The following is a 17695-nucleotide window of genomic DNA, read 5'->3' as shown; positions in this document are numbered from 1 at the left end:
TCACATTGGACGCGCCCTCGCCATATGCCTGCTCTCTGAGGCGTGCCCCTCCGAGTCTGAGGCTGTCCGAGCCTTGTGCTCCAGCGCAGGAACTTCCCTCAAACGATCACAATGCCAACAGGCCCAAATCTCCCTCTCCCTCTGTATCTCCAATCACCAAAACCCCACTCCTTAACATTCCTCTCTCTCTCTCTCTCTCTCTCGAGAGAGAGAGAATCTCTCACCAAATAAGTATCCCTCCTCTATTACCAAAGAAACCCATCTCCCCATTTGTTCTCTCTTTCTAAAATCGCTCACCAAAATACGTATCCCTCCTCTATAACCAAGGAAACCCATCTCCCCTTTTGCTCTCTCTCTCTCTCTCTCTGTAAATTCTCACCCAATAGATATCCCTCCTGTATTAACAAAGAAACCCATATCCCCTTTTACTCTCTTTGAACTCACAAGCCTATTACTCTCTCTATTTCTCCGAGGAACCCCATTTTGGGATCCAGAAACTGGTAAAGCTCTTTCCATGTGCGAGATTATTCGCCTTTGACGTGAATTTCATCATTTAATTGACGTCCAAAACCAACCACCTTCTGGTGAACCATCTGTTTTATGGCCAGAATTCACTAATTATAGCTGAGTCTGGCTCATTGATCTCTTTGATTGCTTGTAATTGCTAACAACCAGCTGAATTTTAGGCTGCATTTGGTATTCAGATAAAGGGTTTATCAGCCAGATATCATGAAATTCAATCCCGTAATCTTCGTAAACATTGAGCCCAGTTATGACCTTCTTGTTTTAACAAAATCTTTCATTATATACTTAATTTGGGCTGAAATTTCAATTGAAATGCAAGAGAACGTTGGGTCTCTGATTAGGTCGTTAGTCCTGTTTTTAGTATTTTAATTGTTGAGCTATTCATCTTTCTCCTCTTTTGATCTCTCTCATAACGACAGTAGTATAAATCTCAAGAAGTGTCTAGTCTGTGATTCGATAGACATTCTGCATTGGACTGTGAAGTTTTGAATTTTTTTGTTGTTTTGTACTTTTTTCTTTTCAGGTATCATGTTTTGGCTCTGATGTGTTTGATTCCTTCGATACATTGGTTTACTATCTAGAGAGAGAACCAAACAAGTTAACAACTAAGAGGAACTGACCACGGACCGAAAAGTCGTCACATTTGTAGACAAAGGGGACAACCAAAAAGGTTTCTCTTAATCAATTTGTATGTATTGGATAACTTTTTGCCTCTTGATGCTTGCTTTAGTGAATTGTAAATTATTCCGGCAACCAGGTATATATTGATTTTCAGTTGCAGAATGATGAGCTCCCATTTGCTTGCTTCTTGTTATAGGCATGGTTTTCTGTATTAACATCTAGTTATTGGTTTGTGTATTGGAACTAATGCCTACACCATTTTTAATGGATCGTGCACTCTGTTTTTTTTTTTTTGAGAAATGGATCATGCACTCTGTTAATCTATTCAGTTCAATGTCAATTTCCTTTTTCTGTTGCAAAGTTTATTTTGTCCTCATGCTATTGGTTTGGCATGCACTAATTCTTATTTAGTCCACTTTATTCACCCAAACTAATTTAAAAGATTGACTTTTTAGAGATCTGCATAAAAACATTTGTTCTTAGTGAGACAACTGAATATTATTGGCAAAAAGTAAAATAAAAATGAAGGATCCCATATTGAAATTGATAGCGTTTCTCCTTAGTGACTGTCATACTGTACTCTGTGAGACTAGGCCAAGACATCCAATATTCCATGGTGTGAGTTTCAACTCGAAGTAATCCATTAATTAAAGTATTGGCTGCTGCTTCAAACTCTTCATCTTAAAAAGTAATCATCCTTCTTGTTACTATACCGTACTTCGACTATTGTTACATTTTCTCGTGTATACTAAATTTTGGTAGCCTTGTTTCTTATCTGTTGCGTAGATTTCAGAACTTATTGAAGTTCAATAACTCAATCGCTCCAACAATGTCCCTTCATTGCATCTCTTGCATTTTTTCTCTTTTGGTGCGGCGGGTGTTAGATTAGCGATGTGGTTCAAATCCGGGATATCATGCTGCAATGTCAACACTGTAATCATCACGCTAGTACTCAATTTCCAGAAAGTTTTAGTCAGCTTGGTTTTTTGGGGGACAAACTTCAAGGGTTACACCCAACCATTCTAGGGTGTAGGTAGCTAACCTGAATTGTCACTGAGGCAGCAAGGGGAGTTTGGGATTTACTGGTTTTGAGGGTGAAGTTTTTTTTGTTTTTTGGGCAAATTAGTGAGGGAGAAGGCCCTCTACCTAATTTTCATTAGTACAAAATAGGAAAATAATTGCATCATACTATTTTACAACCCTACAATTGGGTAATTACACCACATCATGAAGTAAAGGAAGGTTAAGAAAATCTGGAAGCCTGGAGTAGTGGCCTCCGCAAAACTGTAGCTTTTTTGGCAAGAACATCGGCCACCATATTAGCCTCACGATAAACATGACAAATAGACCATGAATGATTCTCAAGTCTAAACTTGCAGTTAGCATATATGGTATGAAGAGCCCATGGAGCTTTACACTTGCCCTGTATGACTTGGACAAGTAGGGTAGAATCGCTCTCAATTTATAGGGGAATGTAATCCAATTGCATAGCTAAATCGACACCCTTTTGTACACCTCGAAATTCTGCATAATTATTGGAAGCAATCCCAAGCGGAACTAAAAAAGCAGCAACAAAGGATCCATCATCCCGTCTTAAGACGCCCCCACAACCAGCTCGACTTGGGTTCTAAATAGAAGACCCATCAACCTTTAGCTTACAATGATGTGAATGTGGAAAAGCCAATGCCACTGTTATGGGTAACTTGATCCTTTGATGCCACCACGTAAGTCGCAAGTTTTCAGTAATTGCCTTTTCTGACATGTGGTAAGTCCATGCCTTAGCATCTGCCAACTCATGAACGTGACAAGCGATCCTTCGAATCAACTTCTCACGAGTGGTTTCTTTTGGTGATTTATTTGTTGTTGGAATAACTAATAATATTTTTGGGGATTGTATACTATGAGACCATTTACTCTAAGTACAAGAAGGTCAAAATCATTATTAGCCATTGGATATGATATTTAATGGATTGAAATGTGTCCCAATATTCGAGAAATTTTGTTCTGGACATTGTGCCTAGCCAATGTCACATTCCCAACCACCTGATGTTGCATCTAACGATCAATAGTAGTTGTGACCTCCTTGTACTAAAAGTAAATGGTCTCATTGTACACATTTCCATATTTTTAACATGTGTTTGTTCGATAGATATATAAGTGATACTATATGAAAGTAAGAGAAGAAGATAAGAATTCAACAAGCCACAAGATCAACTAATCCCATGATATAATTTGTCCATTCTTCTGCAAGTTCCTATGAGCTTTAGAGAATCATGCATAGTTGTTGGGATCGGGAGAGGGAGCAGAATCGAGAGATTGGGATTGTGATAGGTTAGAAGCTCCTGATGGTCGGGATCATTGTTGGTGCACTCTAAATTTGAGGGATCCCGATCCTAACATGATGGGAAGCTGGATCTCAACTTTTTGGAATTGCACGATAAATCCTTAAGTCCTAGACCCATCTTGTTAAAGCAACTCTTTTTTCTTTAAAAAATATACATAACATGATTTTGCAACATAAATTACTTTCTTTTTTTAATGGATGCACGTAAGACTTGTTTCCTTATAAAAAATCAATCTAACATGAGTGTGATTTATATCGACCAATCCCTAAGGAATGGAGACCATGTGCCTCCATACGGGAGTGAGATCCACCCAAGGTCCAGCTTCGGGAGCGTGGGATCACGACCAAGTTGGGAGATCCCGGAGACTATGAAATCATGTCACTGATTTTTTATCTGAATATTCTGTAGTAGTTACTTGTAAATAAAAAGCATAAAGCCTATAGGTCAAACTAGAAGGCTCTCAGTTTTGAAATGTAAAGGCTGGGAGTTCAAACATAGCACATGTTTCTTTTTTCTTTTCTTTTTTTTTAAAAGCAGTGGATAAACATGATAGAGAGAATTCTAGTGGTAGGAGCTATAAACATTGCATTTGTTAGCAGTTTTGAAATGTAAAGGCTGGGAGTTCAAACATAGCACATGTTTCTTTTTTCTTTTCTTTTTTTTTTTAAAGCAGTGGATAAACATGATAGAGAGAATTCTAGTGGTAGGAGCTATAAACATTGCATTTGTTAGCAGGTGCTGAAATTTGATTTCTTTATGGCTTTTGGCCAAGTCCCAATCAAGTATAATTTTATAATATACAAACACCTTGGAAGTGTGTCTTGGATCCTAGCTTGAAATGAATCATAATAGCTTGTTATTGTTCTTTCTTTCTGTCACTAATTGAAGTGCACTCAGTCGATGGTTGTTATCATTTAGGAACACTGATGAGCCCTGCACTTTGACCTTTTTATGTATCTCATGCGGATTCATTTTCTTTATAATTATTTGGGCTTGAATCTATTTAATTTTGAGGCATACGACCTCACAAAATTGAGCCAATTGCATTGGTAACTTCTAAAAGCATTGGTAGTTACTGTTAGGTGGAATAGCATTCTTTTGATTATTTTCTAACATTTGTCCTGATAACACTAAAGGGAAGTTAAATTACACACATAAGCACCTTCATGATGCTGCTTCATCAAAGGAAAAACAGCTTTTTAAAGCTCTGTCCCCGGGCTCCTGTAAGTCCCTTTCACATACAAGCAGCCCGTTTGTTAGCAATTAACGGTGCCCCAAATGCCGATTGGAGGAGCTTAGCATCTGTTAATTAGCCACTGTTTAAGATGAGCCAGGTACTACAGATTTCATTTACTGTATAATCAGCTAATAACCTGAGTTAAGAAAATCTCTTTTCCGTCCTGTCTTCTTCAATTCTCCAAGGTTACATACCTGTCTCTGTCAATTTAAAAGTCCGTAAACGAGGGGCCACAGTCTTCAAATAAAATGTTTGTGAATTTTTACAGTGGATTGTTTACTGCAGCAACTGAGATCATCTCATTTAATTGCAATCAGGACTCTCATTCTAATCGCACTACTGATGCTTTACATTCTGTAACTCCAATTTGCTGTCATTGTTTCTATAATCACCAAGTAGTATTATGTTCCCATATAATTAGTTCTTAGGGTTTTTGGCTGATACATGGGAAGCTTAGAAAAGTGTCATATTGTCTCCAGAACATGCACAATAGCTCAAATTAGTTATTCGGGTCTCGCATGAGCTCGAGTTTCACAAATGCACTGTAAATAGCCAGTCAAGGTCATGATAACTGGAGTATTTAATGCAGTAATTGGTGTGCTCTAAGAAGAACCATAGAGCAAAAGTTTGCCAGCTTTTAGTGCCCTCTGTTGGTGAACCTAGGATATTTCCCTTGCATTCAGTTGGGGAAGAAATACTGTATTGCGCCGCGCCCATCTAGCAAACAGACCCTAAAATTTTAGTTATTCAGCTTCCAAACATTGTGACCCGGTTTGGACAGACCATTTAATAGGGACTAGGACCATTTCTTTAGGAATGAAGGATTGCCTAGCTTGGTTTTCTCAACTATTCATGGCTTATGGGGGTAAAAAGCAGAGAGGGGAGTATATGTCCTGTTTTCCTGTTTGGAGGGTCTACGGGCTTTCCACAGAACCGAGGGTTTATTTAGGAGCACATGGGCTAGGAGGGGGGTTTAGATTTTCACTAGAGGATTGGAGGGTGAGGATGATTATCAGCAATAAACCCAAAAAACCCTAAACCCTACCCTTCTTGAAGTTTCCTATCCTTCTAAGTTCTTTCTTAACTTCCCTCGCCATGCGTAAATATTGGAATGAGATATAATTTTAGCCCGAGTTTGTTTGGTCAATATGTTTATTGCTTGGATCCCTGATATATTTATTTGAACTAAGAGAAGATAACAGTAGGTTCATGTAGTAGAGAAATGGCATGAGATCCCATGAGGTTAAGGAGTTAGTCATGTAACTGAATTTTTGTCTTATTATCATATAATACCTGCATGTATGGTGGACAGATTTTTTGTGGGCAAATACTATGATGGACAGATTTGATGGAGAGATTCAAGTTCTGTTGCTCCAAATAGGAAGGCAAATTAATAATGCAACCCAAAAGATGGGGCTTCTATTTACAAAGAAAAGAGTGTGTTTACATAGGTTTACATAAGGCGTCAACTTTAAACAATCAAAGCAAGGTAGACCTCTAAGCCTAAGCGTCAACTTTAAACAATCAAAGTAAGGTAGACCTCTAAGCCTAACTTTAAACAATCGAAGTAAGGTAGACCTCTAAGCCTTGAAGACATAGTTCTATTGGCGGAAATTCCTAGAGAAATCTATTTCCACTTTTAATTATGAAATTTAAGCTTCATTTGAGGAGGAGAAATTATCAAGCTTAAATATATTCAAAATCTATCTGTTTATATGGATTTGAATTTCAAAGATTCCTATCTAGAATTTCTCAAACACTTGTTTGGATAGCACTTGTATGTTGGGAACCGAGGTTATCTTGATTACCCCTTATTTACGTGAAACTCCCACTAGAATAAATCTAACACGTTGAAACCAACTTGCTTTTCACCAACAAATCGATTCCAAGAAATCCATATGCCCAAGAATCAAATATGGTGTAGTAAATTTGATAAATGATGAAATCAAGAGAAAGTAAAATAAGAACTCTAATAACAACCATACACTACAAACCATATTCAAACCACCACCAACACACAATATATGTGGTTCACCCAAAATCGGGCAACATCTACAGGCAACCGGTTAGGAAATGATTTACTATTGATGGCAGAATTACAAGTTTTGGGGTATAGTAGAGATTACCTCATACAATGGTAAATAAAGCTCAAATTGATATTTCCAATCACAATAACATCATCGATCTACTCATTGCTTTGCTTTTATTGTCTAATACCGTCTACGAAAGTAAATCCTGATGAAATTTGCTTCAATACAAAGCCACAAAGAAGCTAGTGTTTGCCAAAACCCCCAATCTCTATTCTTCCCCTAATCTCGTCCTTTTTCTCTTCACAAAGAGTTCCCTCACAAAAAACTTACATTTATCTCTCTACACAATGATTTTATGGGCCTCCATAAAAGTCGTATCTTTTGTGACGAAAATAGCCTTTAGCATTGAGGGAAATGCCATGAGACAAATGAGATGTGACTTTGAATCATCATCCCAACAATCTATACTTTGATGCAAAATCACATCCTTGCCTTGGCATTCATATCCGGTTGTTCTTTTCTTGAAGAACCTAGAGAACTAAGCGAATGCCTTAAACTCTCTAGCCCAATAACCTTCATGAGCACACCTTGTTCATCTTCCTTTGTGCTTGTTTTTCTTATGGAGATGCCACCTTCTTCAACAGTCTCATCCTTGAATTCTTGAGGCCATGGCACCACTTCACATGTTTTGGGTGTAATCCCTTCTTGCACTACCTACAAGTACAAGCGGTGCATGATCTCATATTTTCGAGACCCTTTGCACAAGTCTCTTTTGCATATGCTCAGATCCTTGGCAGTACGTGCCCATACTTCTTAAAGTTCGAACTGAAATGACTTCTGTACTAATCATGGCAATTATCAAAATTAACACTAGAGTAGTATGCAATAATCCAATCACATCGGCCTTTCCTATTTGGGATGGTGATGTAAAATCACCTTTGTGATGGAGTTCTTTGTGAAGAAAAAAATGAGAAGAGAATAGAGATTGGGGGTTTTAGCAAATCCTAGCTTCTTAGTGGCTTTGTATTAGGCTGGATTTCATCGGGATTTCATTGCGGCGATTGTGTTAGTTGACAGAGGCAAAGTAAGGAGTCAATCAATGGTGCTATTGTAGTAGAAAATATCAATTTGAGCTTTCTTTACCATTGTATGAGGTAATCTCTAGAACTTGTAATTCTTCCATTGATAATGAATCATTTTCTTACCGGTTGACCGTGGATGTGGCCCGCTTTTGGGTGAACGATGTATATTGTGTGTTGCTTATGGTTTGTAGTGTATGGTTGTGCCATTAAAGTTCCTATTTAACTTTCTCTTAATTTCATCATATTTTGACCAAATTTACTACATCATATTTGATTATGGAGTGTATAGATTTATTGGAACCATTTAACCTGTGAAAGCAAGTTGGTATCCAGGTGTTAAATTTGTTGTAATGGGGAGTTCACCGCAACAAGGAGCAATCGAGATAGCTTGGGTTCCCAGTGGTATCAGAGAGTTTACTTGCAATTATTTGCATTTCTAGTCGTATGGTTCTACTTAATCTCTTTTGGGTATTTCGTTTAACATTTTATTTATATGACTAATGTTTGCTTTTCCACTTCGGTTGTAATCTCTTACAAACACTTTCTTGTTGGTTTTGGTGACATCAAAAAATCACCTCCTTAAGAAAATTTTATATTATTGGTAGTGGTATTAATATTGATGAGTTTCCATATTTATTAGGTTTTCTAATTAGGAAGTTATTTTCTGAGCAAGTTCTATATGGTTTAGGATAAACTTGAGAACCTAAAAAAGATAAAGTTAAAGCTTCCGATAAAGATGGGAGGAACCTCTCACATACCACTTTATAGGCTTGTGTTTGTCTTTATAAGTGGGTTATTGAAGAGAGAGAAAAAGTGTATTATATTTGGGTCACCTTATGGGAAAGTTAGACTTTTATTTAAAGAGAGGTTATGGCCTCTTGCACAAAGAAAGAGGAGCCTCTGAATAATCCTCTACAGAGAGAAATGAGTTTTTAGTGAACTAAACGATGTACTCATGCCTCGTGTGGAGCGAGAGGTATATTTATTGTAGAGAAGAGGTTCCTATAAAAAATTTTGGTGGTATCTTTTTTGCAGTGAGAAAGTCGGTTTTTCCTATCTCTATCTAGTATTGTCGATAATGGTTGTTGGATGTTAAGAGAAGGAAGAACAATATGTTGTGTCAATTGGGAGAGTGGTTCAAAGGGTTGTTCGATTGAGTTTTGTCGATGGTTATTATGATACATTTCGTATTCCAAAATATGTGATGTAACTCTTATCGGTGTCGTGGATTTCAGTTTTTCATGCTCGTTGATGTAGTCAAATCTTTGACGAACTACATCAATTCTTGTGTTCTTTTGCATTGTTTATTTCCTTTTTTATTTTTGCGTGTTTGTTGCCGATTTTATTTTTCTCACACTTTATTTGCCAAAAATCAACCTACAGGTTTTAGAGTTTCCGCACACAACAAATGGTATTAGAGCCCTAATTTGGGATGTAAGTGTGGCAGTAAAGGTTTCGAATGCAAAATTTGAAGTGGAGAAATTTAATGACAAATAATATTTATTCAGCAAGAATTATGAAGGAATTTATTTGGCAAAAAATGAAGATTTTTTTAAGTTGTTTGATGCATGTTAGAATGACGAGCAAGTGATTTTTTATATCAAGGTGGAGATTGTGGGATTGAGTAATATCCAAAATCACCTCCTTAATGAAATCCTATATTATTGAGATTGATATTAATAATGACGAGTTTCTATATTTATTTGGTTTTTTATTTAATTTGATAATTCTAATCATGTAGAAAGTTATATTTTGGTTGAGTCTATATGGTTTAAGATAGATTACAATAATAATAAAAAAACAAAAAGTTTTCCATAAAGTTGAATAAAAGATGAGAGGAATCTCTCGCATACCACTTTATGGGTTTGTGCTTTTCTTTATAAATGAGTTATTATAGAAAGAAAAAAGGTGCCCGTGCCCCTATTTGGGTCACTTTAAAGGAAAGTTGGACTTTCATCTTGAGAGGTTGTTGCCTCTTGTGTAGATATGGAGCCTCTAGAGAGAAGTGAGCTTTTAGTGAGAAAAACGGTGAGTCACTTTATGGGAAAGTTGGACTTTCATCTTGAAAGAGATTGTGGCCTCCTGTGCAGGTAAGGAGGAGCCTCTTAAGGAGCTCTTAGAAAGAGAAGTTAGCTTCTAGTAAGAGAAACGGTTTGCCCATGTCTTGTGTCGAGAGGTATGTTTGTTTCTTGTAGAGAAGCAGTTCCCATAAAGTCTTTGAGTGGTATCCCTTTGTAGAGAAAAGTTGGTTTCTCATTGCTCTCCCATCTTTATATGTTGTTGTCGATAATGGTTGCCAAAAGTAAATAGTAAATAGTAATGGTTGCCAAAAGTAAATAGTGGATTTCAGTTTACCATGTCCATCGATATAGTCACATTTGTGACGAACCATGTTAATTTTGACGTTTTTTTTATATTATTTATCTTTTACTTTGTTTTTTGTGTTTATTGTTTGCTTGTTACTAGTTTCATTTTTCTTGCACTTTGTTTGTGAAAAATCAACCAAACGGTTCTAGAGCTTACTTGTATAACATTCTTATCTATTGAGTTTAGAAAGAGAAAAATATAAGTGAATATCTATTCCTTTAAATTAAAATAAACCATGCCTAGAAAAACAAACTGCCTCCTCAGTAATTGTCAATACTAAGTAGAACCCATCACGGAAGTAGGGAAAGATGAAATGGACAGAGATAAAGGAATGAGAAGAGATGAAGTGGGGAAATCAAGAGAGAAGGGATAGGGAAATAGGGATAGGAAGAGATAGAAATGGGGAAATGGGGGAGAACAAAGAGGAGAGATAGCCAGAGAGAGACGTGAAACAGGTACTGATTGAGAGAGATGAAATGGGGAAATGAGACGGGAAGATAAAATGGGCAAGTGTGCAGTCTCTATATGGCCTGGGCTCTAAGGGAAAAAGTAAAACCTTATCTTGAAACTTCGTCTTTGGGTATCATAATTTTTTATGATGGCTTTAAAATCAATTTCTACCGTTGACTAAAAAAATGGTACAAATCTTGCAAATAAATTCTTGAAAATAGATGGTCTAGATGATGTGCCTTTTTCTTTTTTTCACAACTATAATGGTTAAGGTCGAGATAATTGATTTGAAGGTTTTTTGATGTTAGAACTACAATTTTCGATAAGTTTTAAGATAAGGCTTTATTTTTCGCATAAGGCATAGGCCTTTTTTTTAACCTTTTTTCAACAGGTAAAGGAAAGAGAGACTAAACAAGGAAATGAGAGAGAGGGGCAGAAATGGGGTAGAGGGAGAGAAAATGAAATGAGGAACATGAATGGGAAAATGGGCTAGAGAGAAAAGAATTGGAGAAGAGAGAGAGAGAGGGGAAAATGAGAGATAGGGAGAGATGAAAATGGAAATAGAGGGGGCAGAGAGCGAAAAGACAGGAAAAATTTGAGACAGAGGAGTGGAGGAGAGAGAAATAGATGAAATCGAAAACAAGGGGGGTGGGTAGAGAGAAGATGGAGGAGAGAGGGGATGGGCTTATAGCTTATGGGTTTTAGATGACTTGGCAATATCCAAAACCCTCTCTCTAAAGATTAAGAAATTGCGCGTGTTTCTTAAAGTGTAGTTAAGATAAATTAGCAACTGTTGACAATTTGAGAAAGAGGAGATTTATTATTACTAATGTACGTATCATGTGCAAAGCCAGTGATGAAATTTCGCAGCATCTTTTTCTATCGTACCCTTTTGTTACTTTTCTTTGGGATTGGGCTGGCCAGTACTTTAATATGTCATTACCTTTGTTCCAAAATGTCAAAGTGCTTCTTGACTTATGGATCATACCCGATATTTCAAAGATGGGAATTATCTTTTGGAGATCTATTTGGGTTAGCCTTAAGTGCAGATCTGTCTACATTAAAATCAAATGTTTTGGCAGTTGCAGCTGATTGGTTCCTTGCACACAAGGATAATGGCTTCATTCTTAAAAGTCTTAATCATCAGCAATCCTTCGGCAATGACAATTATGGGTGTTACCATCAACATTTGTAGTGAGGTTGTTTGGATACCACCGCCAGTGAATTCCTTCAAACTTAATTTTGATTGAAGTTCACTTGGCAATATAGGGCCAGGCGGCTATGTTGGACTCATCCGAAATAATTGGGGTCACATTATTTTTCCTTACTTGGGTCCTTGTGGCATCACAATAGCAAATGAGGTGGAAGCACGAGGTTTATTAGAAGGTTTGAAATTACTATGCATTTTGGAAGGAGACAAGATTATCGAAAGAGACTCGGCAAATGCTATTGCCTGGAGTAAGAGAACGAGAAAGGCCAAAATCCTTTGGAGATTAAGGATTATTTTTCATCAAATTTGGAATATTTTGTCAACTTCTATGGCAACGGTCCAACATTGTTATAGAGAGGCGAATGAAGATGCCGATGTTCTTGCTAAAGGAGGAGTCCATACTCCCACTCTGTTGATTACTTCTTTTATGTGATATTGTGACATTGCTCGAGCATCTTGTATTTTTACATAATAAGACGTACGTTACTGTTCAAAAAAAAAAAAAAACCCTCTCTAAAGTCTCTCTATGTGATCTTCTGGAGCTCGACCTTTGATGGCACACTAAAAATGGTTGTGATTTCTTCTGTTGCAAAATTTTAAACTACAAAAGTGGTTCAAATTTATAAACGCATAAAAATCTTGAAAATAGACGGTCTAGATAATGTGTTGCAAGATGAGTTTTTAAGACTTGAAATCTCATTAAAATAGTCTTTTTGGGACAATTTCATAGGTACACCTTAATTCTACATTTTAAAGTTTCAATCTTATATAAACTTTTTCCTACTTAAAAATCTTGTGATGAACATTTGGAAATATGTTACGAGATGAATATTGTGATGAACATTTGGATAATATGTTACGAGATGAATTTTTTTAAAGATTTGAAGTCTTTTTGTAATATCCATAAACTCGAGATGACCAATTAGAGGGTTTCGAAACAATATTTTCTAGTGGATTTTTGAGGTGTCCCTACTACCTAATCATGATTTCCTATTTTTTTCATCTCCCAGCAAGTAAAATTTCATTTTGAGATATTACCTTCACGTGCACCTTGGATCCTAACCGGAAATGATTCATAATTGATTGTTATTGGCCATTCTTCTTATTAATTAAAGTCTACTTGGTCAATGGTCCTCATTTTAGGAACACTAATGAGCTCTGCACTTTGGCTGTTTGTAGATTCTATATATCTACTTACCCTTTTTTTTTAAGATTCTATATCTCTCTTAAGCTTCCTAAGTTGTGTTTTTTTTTTTTAATGATTTGATAGGACTGCTGCCCTATCAAAATAAGTAAACCCTCACCGGATAACTCATCAAAAATTGTAATTCATGTGTTGAAAATCATCTCAGCTTCAACATTATGGTCGTACAAGAAAATTAGGATTTTTTAGTTGTAAAAATAGTGTATGATGCAACAAATCATCTAGACCATCTATTTCTTTTTAAAAATAAATGTTCACAGATCCACAAGATCTGTGCCAGTTTTTGAGTTTCATATTTTATTGTAGGTGTTGGAAATTAATTATTGTAGGTGTTGGAAATTAATTGTGAACCCATCATGAAGATTTTCGATGCCGAATGTGCTTTCGGGATGAAGATTTACTATAAGGCTTCATTTTGCTTTCAAGGCCCTATAGAAACTTCATCCTTTATTAAAGTTTACTTGGTCAATAGTCGTCATTGAGGAACACTAATGAGCTCTGCACTGTCTTTTCATAGATTCTATACACCTCTTAAGCTTCCTGTGATTTTTGTTTTTGTTTTTCCTTTCATGATAATTATGTGGACTTTGAATTTATAAGAAGTCAAGCATAAAATTTGGCCGATTCCATCAATATCTCATATAGGTAAGTCTATTGTTATAGATCCTTGAAGCAATAATAGAATTCATTTGGTTATCTTATAATGCTTGCTTGCAATGAGAACTGTAATTATAGCATCTTAAATTTATTGGCGTGTGGATCCTCTATAAGATATGTCGCATAGAACTTGAAGGTTCGAAATTATCTGAAACCTCAACTGCATATCTCATTCGAAGTATTGTTAACATAGTTTAGACCTTGAAGGTATGATGTTGGCAATGTCAAACTGAAACTTGAAACTCAAAGATCCGAAGTACAAAGCATTGGTAATTTGAAGGGCAAAAAAGAAAAGAAAAAGTGGGTATGGACGCAAAATTCAGAGGAGGATTTTTTAAAACATCCTTTTTGGGTAGATCAAGGAGAATTGAGTCCTTTCCCATGTGGTAGTAATGGAACTCAAACTGTCATGTTGTGGATTATGTCTTATCTCAAGAATGGACTTAGGGCATAAGTGATAAGAGGATTTTCTAAAAGGTGCAGTTTGTATAGAGCCTAGGCTCTATCAAATTAGAGCCTACCTTCAAATAGTATCGAGAAATGTGGTTTCAACGCTGGAAATTTTTGTGATAGCTTTAAAATATATTTTTATCTTTATTTATAAAGTTTAAAGCTTAAAAAATGGTGTAGATCGACATATCTATGAAAACTTGAAAATCTTGAAAATTGACGGTTAAAAAATGCATTACAAAATACACTATTTCAAAAACTTGAAATCAACTTTTTCTCATGTCCATGCATCTTGATGTCGAGATGATTAATTTGAGGATATTTGGGCATTAAGGATATTTGGGCATCAAAACAATCTTGTCTAGTGAAATTTTTGAGGTAGGCTCGAATGTGATTGTTTAGAGCCTCAGCTCTATATAAACTTTTCCCTTTTCTAAAACATCTTTATATCTTACCAAATGAGAGTTTTTACTTAAAATTATAAATCGAGCATTTTCTTCTTATTTGTGTGGATTATCTACTGCAGGGGTTGAAAACACACCAACGAAGTACAATCATATCTCATGTCTATAATCATACTGTTTACATTTTCTATATTTAGCTTTTTGTTGTCACTCTATTGTGGTGTGTATCCTATGCCCTAGAAAATATCTCCTTTAATCATGGCCAATAGGCTCATTCCTTGCAAAAATATTTGATTTTTGTATATTTTGAGCTTTTGAAATGGGTCCTTAGTATGTGTATACAAAAACAGATTGGATACTTATCATCATCATCAAAGTTTTTTTCCAACTATTTGGGGCGGGTTGTACGAATCTTAATCCAGTATTATGCCTTATCAAGAGTCATACTTTTAGTTCTTCAATGAGGTTATAAGTCCCCGTATTTTTGTTCAATACTTCCAACCTTGTCATTTTGGACGCATGTTATGCTTTTTTTTAGCCTTCCAATTGAAAAAAAAATTTTGGATATTATTTTTCAAAATTTTATGAAGTTTTCGTGCTCCTAAATAAAGTGAAATAGTTTTTTTTTTTTCATCTTCTGAAATATTTTGAAGTAAAATAAAAACCACTTACAAAAACAATTTAGTTAGTTAGTAAAAGAGAGCAAGAGAAATTGATCACTCCAATCCGATTTACCAATGTGAACTACCTTAATTTGTTTTGACTTTCAATGAAGAAGTCGTAAGGATCGTAAATAGGATTGTATACGGCAGGAGGTTGGACAGGCATGTCCTTTTAATGTTGGATGTCCCATTAGTAAATTGGATTGTATATGGCACGAGCTTGAGAGCTTTATCCTCCCATTATACTCGCATAGGGATTTTCTTATATGGATTCATTCCGGGAGTGGATTGTTCTCAACTAAAGAGGTTTGGGAGTTTCTCCAAGACAAGGATACCTTGCAGCCAATTTTCAGAACTTTGTAGTCATCAAAATGTCATCCTTGAGAAAACTGGTTCTCTTTGTTGGCTCTCCAAAAGCGGCTACCCACTCTCTCTCTCCTATAACAGCATGAGATAGCTATAGCTCCTTCTGTATGTCCCTTTTGCAAAAATAGTGATGATAGTCCTTGTCATCTACTATTCCTTTATGATTTTTCATTGACTATATGGAGATCTCTTGCATGACGGTACGGTAAGCGATTCATACCAGGCCCTTTTGCCCTGATTATGTTGAGAAGTTGGTTTTTTCAGATTCCAATCCAATGAATTATGTAATATTTGGATTTCTTTACTCTTCACAACTATCTGGTTTTTAAGGGCTGAGCGCAATCGAAGAGTTTCTCAATCAAGATCAATCATGAGGGAACAATTGCGTCGATAGATTGTTTCTCATGTTCAGGAGTTGTTGATGTTAAATCCTGAGTATATCATGTGTCAGAAAAAACGATCATTGATAATCTAGTATTCACTTGGCGTCAACAGAAAGACCAGTTTGCTATCCCAATGGCGTGATCACTTCAAGCTAAACATTGATGGGGCTTTCTTGCATAACCTAGGTCCAGCAGGTGGGAGTGGTGTTATCAGGAACTGTGATGGTGACTTTATTGCAGCGTTCTCCAAACCTTTTGGAATTGCTTCCAATTATTATTTGGAATTCTCTACTAGTGAAGAAGGCTTGATCCTAGCCGTTCAGTTAAAATGTTTTTCTCGTCAGATTGAAAGTGACTCAGCCTTGCTCGTTAATGTTATTCATGAACATTCTCAATCTCCTTGGAAGTTATATACGATTGCAATAAATTGCAGACAATGTCTTTCTAATCATTGGTGGTCTATTACCTATGTTTTTAATGAGGCCAATATGGTGGCTAATATTCTCGCAAAGAGGGCCACATCTCATTCACAAGCCATTGTTCGGCGTTCTCGTCCGCCGGACTTTATTTCTCTTGCTTTACTTCATGATTTGTCACAAGTGCCCTATTCCAGGGTTGTTAAGAAATGAGTTGTAATCTTTTATATTTTTAAGTATTAATGAAAAACGGGTAGAGAGCCTTCTCCCCCAATGACTTACCCAAAAAAAAGAAAAAAAAAGATTGTATGCTATGGGATCATTTACCTTTGTTATAAAGGGGTCACAAGTACTCCTAGCCATTAGATGTCAAATTACATGACAGGGGGTATGTTATGAAGTTTGAAAAAAAAAAAAAAATTGACTTGTCTAGTCAATAACAATCCTACAGTCATTCGATTTGAAATCTGATGGACAATAGTGTTTATGATGTCCTTGACAAAAAGTAAAAATTCTCTTTTGTATATATTTCCTTAATAGATATAAGGAATGATCATATAGGACCCTCTCCCACCTATGTGTGTAGGACCCTCAAAAGATCACTATTAAAGTTGGTACGGATCTCTAGAAAAGTCAAGTATCACACCCATGTGATAACTTTTTTAAAGATATGTGTCAACTTTAATGGTGATCCTTGAGGGTCCTACACACATGGGTGGGGGAAGGTCCTATAGGATCATTACTTAATAGATATATACATATCTAAAGAATAAATTTATGAGAAGTTTTTTCAATATACTTAAAATTTGAATTACATGTATTTTGATAAATCTCTAAACCCATTTACATCTCATTTGATGGGCAATTTGAAGTTTGATTAAAAGAACGATTGGCTATTTGGAATAGGTTAAAAGAATATGGAATAAGTTTCTCTAAAATTATCATAAATTTGAAAGCATGGACTCATATTTTTAACCATCATGAGTGCAGTGGGGAGTATAAAATTTTAGTTATAAGGGACACATTTGATTCTCTTTAAGAGCATAGATTGATATAAGTGTGATGTTCTTATGAGGCCGCGGCTTTACAAATCTTAGTAAAGCTGCACTTCAAAACATCCCAGAAAATGTAGCATTGGCACTGAAAATCTTTGAGACAACCTGCTATTTTCCATCTAAATGCATAATTTAAAAGCTTCAAAAATAGTGCGAATCTCGTATAATTGTAGAGACTTAAAATTAACCATCCAAAAAACATGGTACATAATGGATCTTATAAGAGATAAA

The 17695-nt window shown here is 35.9% G+C and overlaps 1 long non-coding RNA gene across 4 annotated transcripts; it reads left to right on the top strand.

The window, feature by feature from the left end:
- Positions 1-203: 203 nt before the first annotated feature.
- On the top strand, positions 204-12386 carry LOC148783064 (uncharacterized). Of its 4 annotated transcripts, none has more exons than XR_016049001.1 (3): positions 204-500; positions 1049-1195; positions 11740-12386. It is a non-coding gene; the product is annotated as an uncharacterized LOC148783064 (long non-coding RNA). The 4 variants fall into 4 exon arrangements; XR_016048999.1 differs by lacking the exon at positions 11740-12386 and adding an exon at positions 9931-11086; XR_016049000.1 differs by lacking the exon at positions 11740-12386 and adding an exon at positions 4628-4995.
- Positions 12387-17695: the final 5309 nt, after the last annotated feature.

The sequence above is a fragment of the Amborella trichopoda genome, chromosome 2, assembly GCF_054954075.1.
Source record: "Amborella trichopoda isolate Santa Cruz 75 chromosome 2, AtrichopodaSantaCruz75HAP2 v2.0, whole genome shotgun sequence".
In the NCBI taxonomy this organism is placed as follows: Eukaryota; Viridiplantae; Streptophyta; class Magnoliopsida; order Amborellales; family Amborellaceae; genus Amborella; species Amborella trichopoda.
This window is presented reverse-complemented; position numbering and strand designations above follow the sequence as displayed.